Below are 17,268 nucleotides of genomic sequence, written 5' to 3'. Positions count from 1 at the left end.
CCAGTGCCAGCACCCTTTGGATGCTGCCCAGTGGGTTGCTCTGCACCCAGCACCTGTCACCTGTACCTGGCAGGTGCTACCCGGGGGCTCCCCTGCACCCAGTGCCAGTCTCGTGAATGTCCCCGATGCCCGGTGCCTGTTGGATGCACTGCCCGCTCCCCGGTGCCCAGCTCAGGAGCTGCCATGCGGTTCTTGCTGCTGGCTGCCCGGTGCTCGGTGTGCCGTGCCCCGACTCCCAGCGTGCCATGCCCGGAGCCTGCCCCTGCGCCCGGTGCTTGTTGTGCCATGCCCCGGTTCCCGGTGTGCCGTGCCCAGCGCCCGCCCCATTGCTCCCTATGCCCGTGTGCCGTGCCCCGGTGCCCGGTTATGCCATGCCCAGCGCCCGCCCCGCTGCCCCCAAGTGCCCTGTGTGCCGTGCTCAGCTCCCGCCCCATTGCTCCCTATGCCCGTGTGCCGTGCCCCCGTTCCCGGTGTGCCGTGCCCAGCACTCGCCCCGTTGCCCCCGGTGCCGTGCCCCGGTTCCCGTTATGCCGTGCCCAGCGCCCGCCCCGCTGCCCCCGATGCCCCCTGTGCCGTGCCCCGGTGCCCGGTGCGCCGTGCCCAGCGCCCGCCCCGTTGCCCCCGATGCCCCGTGTGCCGTGCCCCGGTGCCCGGTGTGCCGTGCCCAGCGCCCGCCCCGCTGCCCCCGGTGTGCGCAGCGCCCGCCGCCGCCGCCGCCCCGCCGCCGTTCCCGGTGCCACCGGCGGCGCTGCCGGCAGGTGTCGCCGCGGTCGCGGGCAGGCGGCGGGCGCGCGTGCACTTCCGACGGCGCTCGGTCATGCCCCCGCCGTCCCTCCCCTCGCTCCCGGCGCCGCGCGGGGCTCCCGCCCGCTGACACCGCCGAGGCGGCTCGCACGGCGCGGGAGAGCGGCGCGGCCGCCCGGGCATGGCCGCCGGGGCCGCCCCCGCCCAGCGCCGCCGCTGAGAGGCAGCGGGGCTCGGCCCGCCAGGTAAGGAGGGCTCCGGACGCGGCTCCGGGGGAACCGGGCGGGCCGCCGAGCCCGGGGAGGGCCCGGGGAGGGCGGCGGGTGATCGGGGCCGGCGGGGGAGCGAGGGGAGCGGAGGGGCCGGGCGAGCGGGGCGCTGCCGGAGGCGGGGGGGGCCCTGCCCGCAGCCCCGTTACCCCCCCGGGGCTTCGCGTCGCAGCTGCGGCTGCAACCGCGGCTCCCGCCGGGCCCGCTGCTCTCCTGCTGCCGCTGGAGCGGCGGTGGCACCGCCAGCCCGCCGCCACATCCCCTTCCCTTCCCTTCCCTTCCCTTCCCTTCCCTTCCCTTCCCTTCCCTTCCCTTCCCTTCCCTTCCCTTCCCTTCCCTTCCCTTCCGCCCGCGCTCCCACCGCACCGCACTCGCATTTCCAGCCCTAGCCCGTTCCGGCCCCCCCAGAGCTCGCCCCAAACCCGCCTCGATCCCCCCCAAAACGCGAGCCTGTGCCTGGCTCGGTGACGTCACGGAGGGGCTCCCCGGCCCCCCCGGTGCCGCGGGTGCGGGTGGCCGCGGTGTCCCGGCCGGCGGAGCCGAAATGCCGAGCGGGGACGTGGTGCGTGCATCTTGGATAGATGGATAGCCCTGAGCCCCTCCTGTGCCCTTTCGCTGCAGCTGTGAAATTCCATTTAAATTCCTCTCTGTGTGTGTGTGTGTGTGTGTGTGTGTGTGTGTGTCCCCATTCCCGCTCTCCCTGGAAATACAGCTGGAGCAGCACCTTGAACGTGGCGCTGGGGTCCCAGTGGAGGGGCTGAGCTGCCCCAGGGGTCCCAGTGGAGGGGCTGAGCTGCCCCAGGGGTGGCATCCCGGGGGCTCTCCGGCCGCTGGAGGTGTCGTGGCTGACGTTGCAGACCTGCCGGAGGTTCTCACTGACGTCAGAGTGGGATGCTGTTGGGGTGCTTGTTTGTTCCCCACTGCTGTTGATGGGGAGCGGTGGCATCCCTTAGATGTGAGCAGATTTTGGCTTGCTGGAAGCTCTTGTGGCCACTGACCCTGCCCGCTTTCCCCTTGGCTGCCAGCGGTGCCCGTGCTGGTGCCCTCAGGTGACCTCCCAAAGTGATGGTGTGGAGGAACAAACCCCACAGTTGGGGTTTTGCATGGGAGAGTGCTCCTCGGGTCCTGTGCCAGCTGAGGAGGGCATCGCTGGTGGTGCCAGCACCTTCCAGGAGCTCTCCCAGCTCAGCTCCAGCTGCCCCAGACTCTGGGCATCTCCAGAGCCTCCTTGATGGTGCAGAAATGGTTCCCTGCTGTCTGCTGGGACTTTGTGGAGCGCTCCCACCCCACAGCTGCCTTTGCCAGGGTGGCAGCGTGTGTGCCCCAGGTGGATGTGCGGATGTGGCTGCTGTCACCTGTGTGCTGGTGACAAAGGGTGGGGGGCACAGGTTGGCTGCGCGTGGTGCCCGCCGGTGCTGAGTCTGCTTCTCCTGGTGACTGTCAGTGCCTGATGAAAATGGACTTTGAGCTGCTGGGAGATGGAGTGGAGAAAGATGGGAGGAAGCCAAGTGAGATGGAGAAAAGGACATGTTCCCCCTGAGTGCCCTTCCCTCCCCGCTCCCCGTGGGATTGAGGTGTGCCTTGAGGCATGGTGAGAGTGATGGTGGCGAGGGGCTCATTGTGGGTCTGGGCACCCACACCCCGAGCAGCAGCTCTGCAGCCCAGGCCAGGAGCTGTGTGAAGTTCAAGGCAGGAAGTGAGAAATAAAAAAAAAAAAAAAAAAAAAAAAAAAAAAAAAAAAAAAAAAAAAAATACCACGACTGGTAGAAACCACCAGGGAGATTTAGGGAAGCAGCAGTGCTGTGCTGTGGAGCCCAGAAGAAGTGTGTATCCTCATCTGATGAGGAGCTGCCCGTGCCAGGGACCGCAGACCCACCTCTCCTCTCCCGGCTCTGTCTCCGCTGCAAGCCCCAGGGAACAATTGCATACAGAGTGCTTCGTTTCAGAGCCGCCACAGTCATTTCAGAGACCTTTTAGGCAGGAAAAGTGCTCTGTAGCGTGTAATTTGAAGGCTCTGCTCTGAACCTTCACTGTCGCTCTGCTAAATGATCCTCTGCTCTTCCAAACCTTTGCTGCCTGGAAACCAGCAGCGCTGACCTGGTTCCTGGCCCCGCTGGGTCCCTGCTCTCCCTTCAGCTCCCTGCCAAGGTGAGGGGAGTTGCAGGTTGCGAGGAGCAGCCTGGGGTGGTTCTCTGCCTTGCATGGCGCCTCTCAGATGTCAGAGTCCTGGGAGATTTCAGCCAGTCTTAATCATCTCTCGCCGCTGCCTGAGCTGCAGAGGTTGTCAGAGCACGCTACGGATTTTCCAGCCTGGAGGGTTGAGTCCTGTGAGGCTCTGCAGGAAAATCCAGGGACTCCAATGATTCTCCCCCGAAACGGGGGAGGTGCAGAATTTTCTGTAGCATCCCTCAGGCACCTCGTGGTGGGGAAAGACCGTTTGTTTTACCACCAGAGGAAATGGCACAACTTTGGTTTAACTGATGGAGCTGTGCCACCGCCTCACTGGGGGCACCAGAGGTGAGCCTGGAGGTGCTGCACCATCAGTTGGCCAGGGAGTGTGTGGGGGTTTCCTTGTCTTTCCTTTCCTACCCGTCCTTGTTAGCTGCCCTACAACTTTCATCTGCTGGAGGCACACCTGCCGGAGCAGAGTGAGCTGTGTTTCCTCTCGCCCTGGGCACTGCCTACCCTGCCAGATGCAGGCAGGGCCCCGAGTTCCTGGCAGCCAGGGCATGCAGGCAGCCTGGCAGGGGGGTGCAGGAAAAGGGTACAGGATGGGGAGAAGGAGAAACATTTGGATATGAAGGGTTTGCTGTCACCTCTTGGTCCTGAGCTGGCACCTGTGTGTTTTCTCTTGCCTTTGCTCTGCTTTGGATTTGCTTTGTTTTGGATCTGCTCTGGTTTGGATTTGCTCCTGGTTCCTGCTGAGCTGGGAGAGTCCCAGTGATGGTGGATTTATGCACGTCACCAAATCAGACACACAGCCAAGGCAGGAGGCACCAGCTTGAGTCTGTCCTAGCAGGCTGCATCAGCTGTGCCAGGAGTGCACCTCGGTCTGACCTGCCCTTAAATCCTGGTGGGGCTGGGGACCCCGCCCTGTCCCCAGGCAGTTGCTGCCACCCACTGATGACAAGACTTCACTTGGCTTCCTCTGCTCGCATCCTACCCCCCCAGAAGGTCATGGCAGCAGGGCAACCGGCAGAGGAAAGGCAGTTTCCCTTTCCCTTCTTCACCTCTTAAAGGAAAGGCAGTTTCCCTTTCCCTTCTTCACCTCTCAGAGGAAAGGCAGTTTCCCTTTCCCTTCTTCACTTCTCAGAGGGATCCTCCACAGCTCCAGCCCTTCCTAAGAGCAGGCAGGATGCATCCCAGCTGGGGTGGAGCAGGCAGGTCCGTGCATTGTCCTGCCACCATCCTGTCCCATTGCCTGCCTGAAAACACACTCAAAATCCACCTGCTTGGAATTGTGTGGATTTGGGATTTCCCCCAGGAGGACTGGCCCAGCTGCTTGAGGCAGGCAGCAGCGAGGCTTTCACCTGGTGTGGAGGAGGAGGAGGAGGAGGAGGAGGTGGGAGGCAGGTGCAGGTGCTGAGGTTCCAGCCTCACATCCGAGCACAAGGAGCTCGCTCAGAGCAGCGCTCACCACCTGTGCCCACCAGCACCCAGCTGGCAAAAACTACCCACCCCAGCAAGCAGAGGGCCACCAGCAGCCCTGCAGGATGGAGAGTGGCTTCCTGGGGCTGGCAGTCACCCCTGATTCCCCTGTGGGAGGCTGGGATCGCTGCGGGAATGCCGCTTCACCGCGGGAAGGTGGCAGCTTGGTTTCTGCTTTGGTTGCACGGCCTAGTTTCGAGAGCTGGAATATGCTCAAAGCTGGGCTTTCTGAGTTGCTTTTTTTGGTTTTGTTTTGTTTTAAATGACAGCATTTCCCCTTTAAATTTACATCTCTAGCTGGGGAACACAGAGCCTGGTGAGAGAGGGAGTGTGAGACTTTTATAAAAAGAACGAGTCGGGTTTTATTATCCCTTTGAGACGAGCAGGGAAAATCTATACTGAAGGCATGAAATAGCAATAAAAATGGACTTTTTGCCAAAGCAAAATTAATTGAGTGAATCTCAGTCCTCAAGCCTGAGCTCTGAGAGGCTTATGAGTTGGATATGAACCACGCTGCCCCCTTCCAGGCTCTCATCCCCCAAGGAGGAGAGGCAAATCCTCCCTCTGGTCCTCGGTGTGCGATGTGATCAGCGCCTGGGAGCAAAGGACTCCTGCTTGGGATGCAGTGAGGGTGAGGATGCCTCCAGCCCTGGCTGTCCCTGGAGCAAGGACCTTCTCCCTGTCCTTTGGCTTGGGGATGCTGGCGGTCATTCAGGGGTCATTGCCCCAGCGTTCCCATCACTGTGAGTCACGGCATCCCATCTGGACTCTGGATTTGGGGCAGTTCAACAAGAAGGAAGAGGAAGACTGGACACAGGATCCTTGAACCCACTGTAGGAGCCTGGAGAGCATCCTGCTGTCTTACCCTGGGCTTGCTCTTATTGATCATTTTCTTCCCTAATGTCTGCATCCTGCTCTTGCTGCACTCTGGGGTCTGGCTCTCCAAGGTGCTTTCTGGGCAAATCCTTCACAGAAAAGGAAACCTCTCTCCTTTCTCCTGGGTTTTGTTCTTCTCGACGTCGCATGCAGTGGCACCGGCTCTGCTTTCCCCAATTTTGGGGGGAGGTGGCAGGAGGAGCCACTGGACAGAGCAGCAGGGGAAAGGCAGATTCTTTTCAGCAGATGGTGCAAAGAGGATGAAGCTGTGTAAACCTCCTGAGTCCACTGGAGAGACGGAGATTAAATAGTGAGAGGGCCGAGAGGCAGCTCCAGGCAGGAGAAGGGAGGAGAAAAAAGGAAAATGGGGGTGGAAATGGGATTGGAGAGTGGAGCTGGGGAGAGGAGGGTTGGTTTGAACCGGCATCCCTCTCCCACTTGATGTCTCCCCTGCAATTCGGAGGGCCTAGATTCAGTGCCATAAAAATATAGCCCTTTTCAATCCCTTATCTTGCAGGAGCAGAAACAATTGGCCTGCAAAGAAGGAGAAAACAATCTGTTTGACTGACAAACAAAACCACATTTCTGCACAAAAGGAGGAGGAGGAAGAGGCAGCTGTCTGGCTGCTGCTTCGGCTTTTTTCCTTTCCCCTCCCTCTCCTGTCCCCTCGCTGACGGTGTCAGAGCAGAGCCTCTACCCTTGCCAGCAAAACACCCGCTGTTCTGACTGGCTGGGTTCAATGTCAGGCTCCTGCAGCAAATGTCATTGTCCTCCTGCTGTCCCCAGCCACGGTGGGGATGCACCAGCCCTGCTGTGGTGCCCTCCTGGGGATCAGGCAAAGGCGGCACCCTGAGATCATGGGGTGCTCCCAGCTGCTGGGAGAGGAGCTTGCTGGGTGCCAGAGGCAGAAAGTGATGCTCAAGAGAGGAACCAGGGCCAGCAGCTGTGGGGACAGAGGGGACACAGGAGGTCTCTGGTTTGGGGGACCCTGGGGAGTTCAGCCAGGTTGTGGGTGATGCTGATATCACAGCATCCATGGAGTGCTGCAGCTGGAGGTGCTGCTGGAGCCTGGTCCCTCTCCAGAGCCAGCCCTGTGCCTCAGTTTCTCTGTCTGCGAGGTTAGCAAGGTAACACGCAGATGCTGTAGGAGAGCTGGGGCACAGAAGTGCCCTGTGCACCTAAAGTCATTATCCCAACAAATTGTTATCCCTAAAAATTCATTACAGCAACCACTGTTCCAGCCAAATGGGTGCTGGGGGGAATCCATCAGACAGGCAGGAGCAGAGCCCATGGGGATCTCCGTTCTCCATCTCTCCGGAACAAACTCCTCACTTGGAGGATTTTTTGAAAAAGAAACTGATTTTCCCCATGTGATTCCCTCACCAGGAGCAGCAGCAGTTTCCTGCCTGGAACAGTTTTCCGAGGGGACTCTGCTCTGTGGGGACATGTGGAGCAAACACCCACGCTCTGAAAACAGCCAAATGCAATAAATACCCAGTGCCTGAACCTGGAAAAGCAGAGGCTGGAACAGGGCAGTCTCTGCAGGGGCTGGTAGTGCTGCCACTGAGGGAATCAACAGTAAATAAAGGGGCACAGGAAGCAAACACTGAAGCCCCCAGGACACTCCTTTGATGCAGTTGCTGGTGACCTGTTAGAATCCACTGGAAAGATGATCCTCCACTGGTGGGTGGTTCACTTTCTCCTCTTTCTATTTTTTGAGGAGCTGTTTCACTCTGCAGACAAGTAGCAAAATAACATGTAAGGAATCAGAGATTCCAGGTGAGTTAATAACAAATAATGAGTCTCTCAGTTCCTGAGTGGTTCTCTGGTTGCCGCAGTCCAGGCGTATAACAGCCAGGCTTTCCTGAGCATCCTCAGCCAGCCTTGTTGAAATACTGCTACAGATTGATAGAAACAGCCTGGATTCAAGGGAATTTAAGAGATCCAGCCTCTACATTCTTAGATTGCCAGAAAGAAGCTTTGGGGAATATTTGACCTGAAACATGGGAAGAATTTGATTTATTTTTTTTAATTCCTGCACCTAAAATGCAGAATTTTCTGCATTTTTCTTTCGCCTTTCATTTCAAAGGAGGAGAGGAAGTATCCCTGCACACGTCAAACTGCAGGAAAGAGAAGACACGAAAGATGACTGGACTACTTTTTACAACTTTGGCGCTTGACTTTCCTCCCCAGAAGGGGAAGATGCACTGTCAGCCTGTCTTGTGATCAGGCTGTATCCTTTTGTTACCCTGATAAATGTCAGCTGACCAGGCTGGGATGTGGAAAAGCTCCATCTCGAGCAGACCTTTGCTGCTTTTCCTCACTATTGGGGCAGGGAAGGGCCCAGCATCTCCCCAGCTGAGCGATGCTTGCAGACTTTGCCTGACCCCACAAGGTCCCCATCTCCTCCATGCCCTGCTGCAGTCCCCCAAGGTCCCCCAAAACCCTTTCTCCTTTGCCTGCTCCTGCCCTCCAAATTCTCCCTGCCTTCTCCCTTCAGATCCTTGCTCCCAGCTGGACTCTACAGGCAGTGGTGAGATTTCGGCCTCCATTGCTGATAGGTGAAATGCAAAGCTTGTGCTGTGACAAAGTAAATCTAGCAGAGAGGCAGATTTTGGCTCCTGGGCAAGAAAGACCATTCAGTTTTCAGCAGATTCCTGCTTCTCGTGTCCTCATGCTCTGATCATGGCCATGGGAGCAGCTCTCAGTGTGAGGGCAGGGTTTGGCTCAGCCCAGCACTTGAGGGGAGGTGGCAGAAGCAGAGTGGGTTCTGCTGGATCCCCATCTCTCAGCTTCAGACCCTGGGGACACCCTCACAGTCCCTGGCTGATGGGATGATATTTCCCATGGCAGAGCCAGCATTTGGTGTTGCAGCATCCACCCGTGTTTGATCCAGACCTACCTGGAACCTCTCCTTTCCCAGGGCATCTCCCACCCCTTCCCCCAGCCACAACCACACAGAAGCTCGTCCTTGGTGTTCTCTGTGCTTGTGCCTCTTGGGATTTGGCCAGCATGTGTCAGGGCTCCTCTTCCTCTGCAGCTGCTCTCCGCTCGGCTGCCTCACCCCGAGCATCCCTTCCTCCTGCCTGGGGCTGCCTGGAACATCCTGCTTCCCGAGTTCTTTCACACTGATTCTACCAGGGCACGGGCGTGTTGGCTGTGGTGGCACAGCCTCTTTGATTAGGGGTATCTCCAAGCATGACTTCCATCTGTCCATCAGTCTCTATCGCTAATTCCTGCAGCATTTACAGCCAGGCAGGGGCTTTGGTCATTTGGAATAGTCGCTGGTGGTGGCAGGGCTGTGCTAAATGATCTATTCCACACGTTTCACCTCTTCTCTGTTCGCAAATTGTTGGTGATTTCTTTTTTTTCTTTTGTAGTTGCATTAAGTATTCCAAGTGACTGCGATTTCCCCCATCGTATTCATTATTCAAAATTGTTCTCCAGATAATTTCTGCAAATAATTCGCGGTCTTTGCTCTTTTGTGAATACTTGGTCTCAGGAATGAGAGTCGTTTTAATTGGGATCTCACATCACATGATGGGTTTTGGCTTCCCGATTGGGCAGGCTTAATTTTTAGACTTGAGATTTGGGGAGGGAAACTGTTGCAATTAAGAATTTGAAATCTACTTTCTTCCAATATCTTTTGTTGATGCTTAAAATTAACAGAAATTAACAGTGTGTCTCACTTTTTTTTTTCCCCTTCTCCTTCCTGGCTAAAAATCCCTGCCGGTAACTTGTTGGCAAGAAACACTTGGAGAATATAAACAAAAAGGTGGCACCAAAACAGCTAAATTTAACATATCTAAAAACTGGAGTGATGATTCACGGTGGTTTGTTGTATATTATTCACCTCACTCTGGTAAAAATAATGATCAAAATAATTTAGAAACTTAAAAAGTCACATAGCAGGGGGACATTTATAGCGCTTGGTTTCATAAAATCTTCCATCAGCTGCTCTCTGTGTGCCTGAGAAACATCCTGTGGGCTGGCTGGTGTGTTGTACCCCAGCCCTCAGTGCTCCAGCCCCGTGCTGAGGCTGCTCCCAGCTCGGTGGAGGTGGAGAAAAGGAAGGTTCAGTCACCCTGGCACCCCACACTGCCTCGATCCGCACCCTCAGCAGGCAAGACTCCAGCTGCCTCTCACAGAGCCCGACTCCAGGCAGAGGGTGACTGCGAGTGACTTGCCCAAGGTCACCCTCCAGCTCCGTGGCTCGGCTGGAAATAGCTCCAAGGTCTCCTGATCCCCCCGGCAGCCCCCCGGCTGCCAGGCGAGACGGAAAGGTGCAGAGTTCACGCGGCTTCTCCGACCGACTGCCCGGCTCCTGCCACCTCACCTACAACCTCAAACCTCCTTGCCTCTGTGTTCTGCCCTCCCTGCCCGTCAGGCTGAGTCAATAGAGCCCCCCCTGAGCAGCCTGGGCTCCCGTGGCATATTTATGCCTCTGGAGTGGAGCGCGGTGCCGGTGTTCCCGTTGGTGCGGCACCCGCGCAGCCCGGCTGCTGCCTTCCACCAGCTGCTGCTGCCGATTTCCCTTAAAAATAAAACCCCTCTAAAGGTACAGCAGGGACACCTTAAATGCAGAGCCGTGGCGTGCAGTTAATCATATCCTCTTAACGGGTTTATTCGCTCATTAAATATTTAAGACTCGTTTCTCTTTATCAATAGTGTGGAGGCGTGCAGGCCCCGGTGCAAAGATTTATGCACACAATAGGATCGGTGCATTTAGATTTGTTTGAAGGGATCTGAGAGCCATTTAAAACCCGACCGAGGGGGACGGTTGCTGCTGCTGCTGTTTTCCCTCAGTGAGCTTTCTGCCTTTTCTGCCTCCTGGCTGTGGTTGGAAGGTGGCAGGAGGTGAGGTTGGGGGGCACAGATTGATGGCTGCCTCTGGTACCCCCGTAGTTCCTTTTGAAATAGCTGTGTCCCCTTTTTGAGGGATGCTGAGGTCTTGGAGGGGATGTGTTTGGCTTGGCTGTCTCGTAGTGGTGAGGATGGTCTGTGAAAAATGCAGTGTGTGGAGGCAGGACCCAGTGCTGGGATGTGTCTGTGGAAGTGGTGTTTTGATCCCTGCTTCCCACTGCTGTCTGTGGAAAGAGCTTTGCTGTTGTGGCTCAGAAGTGAATTCCAGCTCGTCTGGCGCCGTTCGGGAGCCGTCATGCAGGTGCAACATCTGTTGTTCTTCTGTTACTACCTGGGCTCTGCTCTCCACACAGGTGTAAGAGCAGTGGTGGCCCTTTTGGTTCATAGGATGGGGAGAGACAAAACCCATGCCATCCTCCTGCCTCATCTCCCCATCATCTGCCCCTCTGCCCACCACAGCTCGCCAGCCCAGACCTCCATCCAGAGCATCTTCATCCAGTACCCAGCATTTCCCACCTTCCTCATGCCTGGTCCCTACCTGGGGCTTTGTGGCTTCCAGCTGCTGCCAGATGTGTCACTCATCCTGGGGGCAGGGAAGCAGCTCCTCCCAGTGATGTGTGTACACCTGTTCCCTGCGGCTCTGGGCTGTGGTGTGGGGTGTGGGACATGGACAGAGGCCTCAGTGTCCATTGCACAACGTGCCCTGCTCTGTCCTTTCATGGAGAGCATTGCTGGAGCTTGCAGGGACAGCAGGTCCCGGCATGCAGGACTCAATCTCCATCTCAGCAGCCTCTGCTTAAATCAGGAGGGAACATCTCATGCCAAGACCTGTCCTCCCCAGGCTGAAGCTCGGAGTCAGAGATGGCAGCAGCTGATGCCCATTTTTTTTCACCCCCTGTGGCAACCTGGCAGGTTCTTCCCGCAGCTTTGCATGCAGCCAGACATGCCTGTTCCAAAACCTCTTCTCCAGGAGGTGCTGGGGGTGGATGGGAAGGGTGAGTAGCTGCAGTGGCAATGGGCAGAGCTGGCAGATGCCTCCTGAGGGTGTGAGAAATACCCCGGCTGGATTATTGACAGACGGCCCAGAGCATGGGAAGTGCGTGCATGCGTCAGATATTTACCCAAACCTCTCCTGCTTTGCAACGTGCCCACAAAAAAAAAAAGGATCTGACAGCAATAAAACTGTCGGGCGGCTGCTGCTGCTTTTTTTTAAAGTTCTATGATAGCTTCTCCCCCCGCCTTTTTTTAATAGCTAATGCATCTGTCACTACTTTCCTAATGAGCTTTCCGAAAAGGGCCTTGGGGACCTCTACCTATCCATGTGGGCTTGGATCAGAGCGTACTCAGGGGAGGCAGAGAGAATTCAGCTCCCTGTTTCACCCTCATCCCCTCCCCAAACTCCTCTCTGAGGGCAGGTTGTCCAGAGGGAGGGGAAGGCAGCAATATCTCAGCACTCGGCGAGCTGGCGTGCACCCCCTGCAATCACAGCCAATAATGACAAAAAGACGGGGCTGCTGCCAGAGATAGAGAGCTGAGCTCCAAGCGTTACAGCAATGTCACAGCCTTGGGACTGCTGCTGGCTGCTACTGGAAAGAAATTTCCTCACAACAGGCAGAGTTATAGGAAGGAGCCATTGATTGCATTAAAAAACACCCTCCCCACCTCTTTTTTTTTTTTTGGCATGGATTTTCAAGGCTTTTTTTTTTTTTTCCTTTCCTCCCCCCCCCCTTTCTCTCTCCATTTGCCATTGAAGTTGCGTTCAATAAAACCCATCGCCCGAGAGCGTCTGTTCGCATGTTCTCAGCAGTACAATGGGCAGAGGACTGCAGTGTGCAGAGCCCCAGCCAGCCTCTGCAGACAATGAGGGGCTGGCAGCGGGGCAGGGGGGGCTTCTAGTTTATTTTATTTCATTTTTCCCCCACCTGCCAGCCCCCAGTGCTAATTGTAATCACAAAAGGCAAATGGGAAGGGACTGAGGGAGCAAGGCTGTGGTTCACTGGGGTCATGGTCTCCATCAGTCATTCTCCCAGCCTGTTGCTGGGTAAAAGCTCGGCTCCTTGGTTTATCAAAATGACTGTGCAGTAAAAGCCTCTTTGCCCAAACCTCCCCCCCTCCTCAAAAAAAAAGCTGTTTACTGACTCAAAAAGCCTGAATTTCCCATTACCATCCATGGGAGACTTCCCGTTGACTTCTCTAGGCACAGAAGGGAAAACAGAGGGTTTGGTGACTCAGGCACAAACCTGGGATCTCTTCCTCTTGCTGACGCTGTTGGCAAATCTTTTAGGATTTAGCCAGATTCACCCAGGGACCGAGCACCACCATCAAGTGCCACTGATTGGGCACAAGAGGATGCACCACTTGGCAGGAGTGAATTCCTAATTGTGCCGTGCCCGAATTCCCCTCAGCTGTGAGATGTGACGGTGCTCACCCCGTATTGCACGATGGTGGAGAAGCTAATAGCTACTAATGCCAGAGAGATGCTTCCAGATCTCTAGATAAAAGGTGCTCAAGGAGGGAAAATTATTATCATCATGGGCCAAAGAGCTACGGGGGATTTGAAATCTGTTTGTGTTTGTAGGATGTAACCACTAAGGAGGGAGAGACTGGGACAATGGAGCATGCACAGCACTAATGGAATGAGCGTAGGAAAGAGGATATCTCTGGAGACCCTTAGAAACCATTTCCCAGTGGTAAGATCTACTTGGGTTGTTTGTTCTTCTTCCCAGATGAGAGCTGCAGTCGTGGACGCTTTTATCACTTACGAGCTGGACTAGATGGAGGCCAGAGAGCGCATTGTAGGGACGAGCCCGTGTGGCTCTCCAGTGGGTAGGTACTGATTTATCCGGTCTCAGCTTCCATTTCTGGCTTTCAGAGCTGTGCTTTATAATAGGGGACCCTGGAATGGATGTCTCAGGCCTGTTTTTCAAGCTTATGGGATGCAAGGTAGAGATGCAAGGGCATGACGTGGGCATCTTGAGGCTGCAGCAGAAGGGTTATTCGTGCTTTGGGATACAGTTTGGGCTGAGGTGTGGGTTTGGAGCGGCTCCATGGCAGCATGTGGTGGTTCCTTGAAGACATTTCACTTGGAGATTCACTTTTTCCAGCTGATTCATGTCCTCGTGCGAGCCCATTTCTCGCCATGGTGACAGTGAAGCTGCTGAGGCTCTGTGTGATAACGCTCCTGGTCCAGGCTGGAGGCTCCTAACGGGCTCTGAGCCCAGAGGGCCAGGGACTGTACAAACACAGGTTGTTCCCTTGAGGTTAAACCCCAGCTAGATAAGCTGTTTGCAGTCTGTGGTCTGACACTGCTGTACAAAGCATTGGGCAAGCAGGTGAGGCACAGGCAGCATCCATCCAAGCTCCCCTGGAGTGTGCATCCTGGATCCTCACTTCCATCCTGCTCCAAAATCACCATGTCACCTTCACTTTGCTCCCTGAGACAGCCCCATTTTGTGCTCGGGGGAGACGCAGCCTTTCTCACTTGAGACCTGCAGCACACCATGCTCTTTTTTCCCCTCTCCTGTCTTTTTTTTTTTTTTTTTTCTTCTCTCCTGGACACTTTACTTAGCTTCTTTCTTCCCTCTCATTTTCTCTACCATCAAATGAAAGCCATTCAGACCAAAACGGTTCAGTCTGCTCTTTGTGTCTGGAAAACAGAACACCAAAGACAGCTGGACCTACCCGAGATGGCCACGGCCGTGGCAACAGTGGCTCTTTGTTAGCGCTGTTGTCTCTGCCCCTATCTCCAGTGTCTGGGGCCCTGTCTCTTTAAAGCTTTAGTGTGCTGTGTCAAAGCCAACAGAGAGTTCAGCTTATTAATGGATTCGCTAGGTTAATATCCCAACAGTTTGGTGTGGTGTTTTTTTTTTTTTTTCCCTTTCCACCAGCATAATTTAGAAAGAGGGGGAGGGGGAGAGAAAGATAACCCAGACCCATTTCTGGGGAGGAGGGCACGGCATGGCTCATTGCTTTGGAGAAATGGAGCTGGAATGGTTGGTCGGGGCCACGAGAAGGTGGTGGCCCAGCCCTTTGCCTTCCTGTCTGTATGTACATCTCTCTCTATCTCCTTCTCCTGCGGGGTTCCCTGCATCAAAGCTTCTTCCAGTTCTTATGCTAATGAGGTGCATTAATGCTTAATGACTGTGAACAGGCTTGTTTAATTGCACCTATCTGAGCAGGAGGCACGTTGCTGTATAAGAGGGAACGACCATGTAAGCAGCTGCATGCCCTCCTGGACAGTCTTAATTACATGTAAAACTGATGTGATCTAAACCACCAGGCTGGTGATTAGTTTAGTGAGGCAGGTGGTACTTTGCAATTCAGTGCCTCAGAAACTCTAGAGCAAGTGAGATCAGATTCTTTCGTAGGCTATGGAGGATAAGGCAAGCCCTGATCATCCTTGAATTTGATGTTGGGTGGGGACAAGCACGGCATAGTAGATTAATTTAATTAATTTATTGCAGTTAGTTTGCAAAGACATTATCCGCCAGCGTCTGTGCAGAATACTGAGCAGTCCCATTAATGCAATGCTATTTTGCCTGTAAATCCTCTCCCCCCGCCCCTTACAGGAGGAATGAGCTGCGATGGTCTCAGCTTTCTGCAGCGTTATCTTGCGCTGGTTGAATGCAACTGATTGTCTGAACTACAAAGGGGCCCGGCTAATGCAAAGCCATCCCTATTGGCACCAGACCTAGATTAATGACTCTGCATGCATTGACTTGGCTCCAAACTGGATTTCCCTAAAGCAGCTCGCTGCTGTCTGCACTCCCATATCCCCTAGCTGGGCTGGGATTGTTGGGCTGGCGAGAGCCACGGGGCTGGGAGCTTGGGAGCTCCAGGTGGGAAGGCTGTGGGTAAGGGGTGCACAGGTATGGAGGTGCCTGTTATCACCAGCCATCTGCTGCTCATCACCCAGCCTCGCTGCCTGGGGTTATTTGTTTTGCTTTTATTCACCAGAGGGGGGATTAAAAAAAAAAAATAAACCAGCCTTTATTAGAAATGGCTTTGGAATGGGAGTAAACCAGGTCCAGCAGGATTTTGGGGTCGGTTGTTCTCCCAGGATAGATGTCTCCTAGCACACCTCTGACCAAGTGGATGCTCACAGCTTCCCCATCCCCACGCTGTACTCTTTGCTGTCACCCCACTGGACCCTTCCCTATCCCCACACTGGACCATTCTGTCTCCACACCAGACCTTTCCCCATTTTCACACTGGACCATTTTCCGTCCTTCACTGGACCATTCCCTGTTCCTTTACTGGACCCTTCACCATCCTCACAATGGGCTCTTCCCCATCCCCACACCTGACCCTTTCCTGTTCCCCCACTGGCATCTCACCAGACCCTTCCCCTTCCCCACACTGGATCCCTCCCTGTCCCCACACAGACCCTTCCCTGTCCCCACTCTGGATCCCTCCCTGTCCCCACACTGGACTCTTCCCTTGGCTCATCTCCCTCAGAGCTGTGCCATGAACTCAGATCTCCCCTCTCCCTGCCCGCCCGGGCCCCAGCCGAGGCCCTTCCTGACGTTACTCCCACAACAACCACTTCCTTCCCATCCCAGCACCCCAGCTCCACAACGTCCCTGCCCAGGCCCTCACTATCTCCCCGATACCCCTGTCCTGCTCCTCTCCTTCCAGCCACTGCTGTTTGTTTTGTAAAAGAACCTGGAGGCTGTTTCTCCTGGAGTGAAGCCAATGGCGGAGCTGCTGGGTGGGGGGTCACTCAGCCTCCCACTTCCACCACAGAAGTTTCCTCTTGGTGTCCACAACACCCGTGGGGTTTTGGGGTTAGAACCCAGCGTGTGGGATGTGTTTTTAGCCAGCAAGCCAGCACCAGCTGCCCCAATTGAAGCATGCCCCAAGCCCGCCATGTTTCAGGCTCAGCAGGGAAGGAAGGCCTGGCCATGGCTGCCACCTGCATTCGACAGGAAGGCAGCAGGGCAGGAGCTGGGGAAGAGGCAGGTGAGGTGTGTGGTGGGGAATTAGAGTGCTGTGGTGCCTTCCTCAGTGTCTTTCTCCCAGTGGGCACATTTCATGGTGTGGCAGAAGGCTCGGCCATGGTGGGGACAGCAGCTGAGGAGAGAGGGTGGCCGAAGGAGGCTTGAGATGGAGGCAGCTTTGAGGGGGAGAGCAGGAACGTGCTGGTTTTGGTGGGAACCCTCCCTCCATGTGAGCTGGCCCTGCTCTGAGGGGCTGCAGCCGCCTGGCTCCCCATGGGAAGAACAAGCAGCTCCACTGCCAGCTGCCCTCCCCTTGCCCTCTCCATGCTGGCTGTTCCCCCATTGTCCCACCAAGACATTTTCCTGCACCAACGCTTGGCCTTGCAATGGCCTCGAGGCAGATTTTGGGTGGAAAAGCAGACTTTTCTTCCCGGAAAATCCACCTCGAGCACATGGTGGTGGCACCAAGGCAGCCCCTGAGCATCGTGATCTTGCTGATCCCAGGTACTACCCAAGACTTCACTGTGGTGGCAGTGGCATGGCCACGCTCAGTGCCACCCCTGTGAGTGGGACAAGCAGCCTGAGACACGCCATCCCTGTGAAATCAGGAGTGTTTTGCTCTCCTGAGGGATGCTGCAGAAACCGGTGCCACGTCAGGGTGCATCCCCTGCGGGGGGGCTCAGCCTTGCCTCGTCTGTGGGCGAAACACCCTCGCACTGAACCCCCAGCCTGAGCAAAACCTTTTTTTAGCACTCCCCTATTTGCCAAGCGTACTTCCTTTCTTTTGATTCTTACCACCTACATACAGTCTGACTGCAACGGCAAAAAAAAAAAAAAAAAAAAAGAGAAAAAAAAGGGGGGGGGAAGAATTGCAACATTCAGTCGAAGGCTTTTCTGTCTAATGACGTTAAATTTATTAACCAAAACTC

The 17,268-nt window shown here is 55.5% G+C and overlaps 1 protein-coding gene across 3 annotated transcripts in view; it reads left to right on the top strand.

Annotated features, from left to right (window-relative positions):
- Positions 1 to 930: 930 nt before the first annotated feature.
- RAI1 (retinoic acid induced 1) overlaps positions 931 to 17,268 on the top strand; it is a 75,204-nt gene continuing 58,866 nt past the window's right edge. The window contains exons 1-2 of one of the 3 annotated variants that reach the window (XM_058035143.1): positions 943 to 989; positions 12,979 to 13,090. The gene's annotated coding sequence lies outside the window, so the exon portion shown is untranslated. Of the gene's footprint in view, positions 990 to 12,978; positions 13,091 to 13,152; positions 13,227 to 17,268 lie in introns of those variants that run through there. The other 2 variants (XM_058035141.1, XM_058035145.1) reach the window with 2 other exon arrangements.

Source organism: Melospiza georgiana, chromosome 16, assembly GCF_028018845.1.
Source record: "Melospiza georgiana isolate bMelGeo1 chromosome 16, bMelGeo1.pri, whole genome shotgun sequence".
Taxonomy (NCBI): domain Eukaryota; kingdom Metazoa; phylum Chordata; class Aves; order Passeriformes; family Passerellidae; genus Melospiza; species Melospiza georgiana.
The sequence above is the reverse complement of the archived record's forward strand: the minus strand, read 5'-3'. Positions and strand labels throughout refer to the sequence as shown.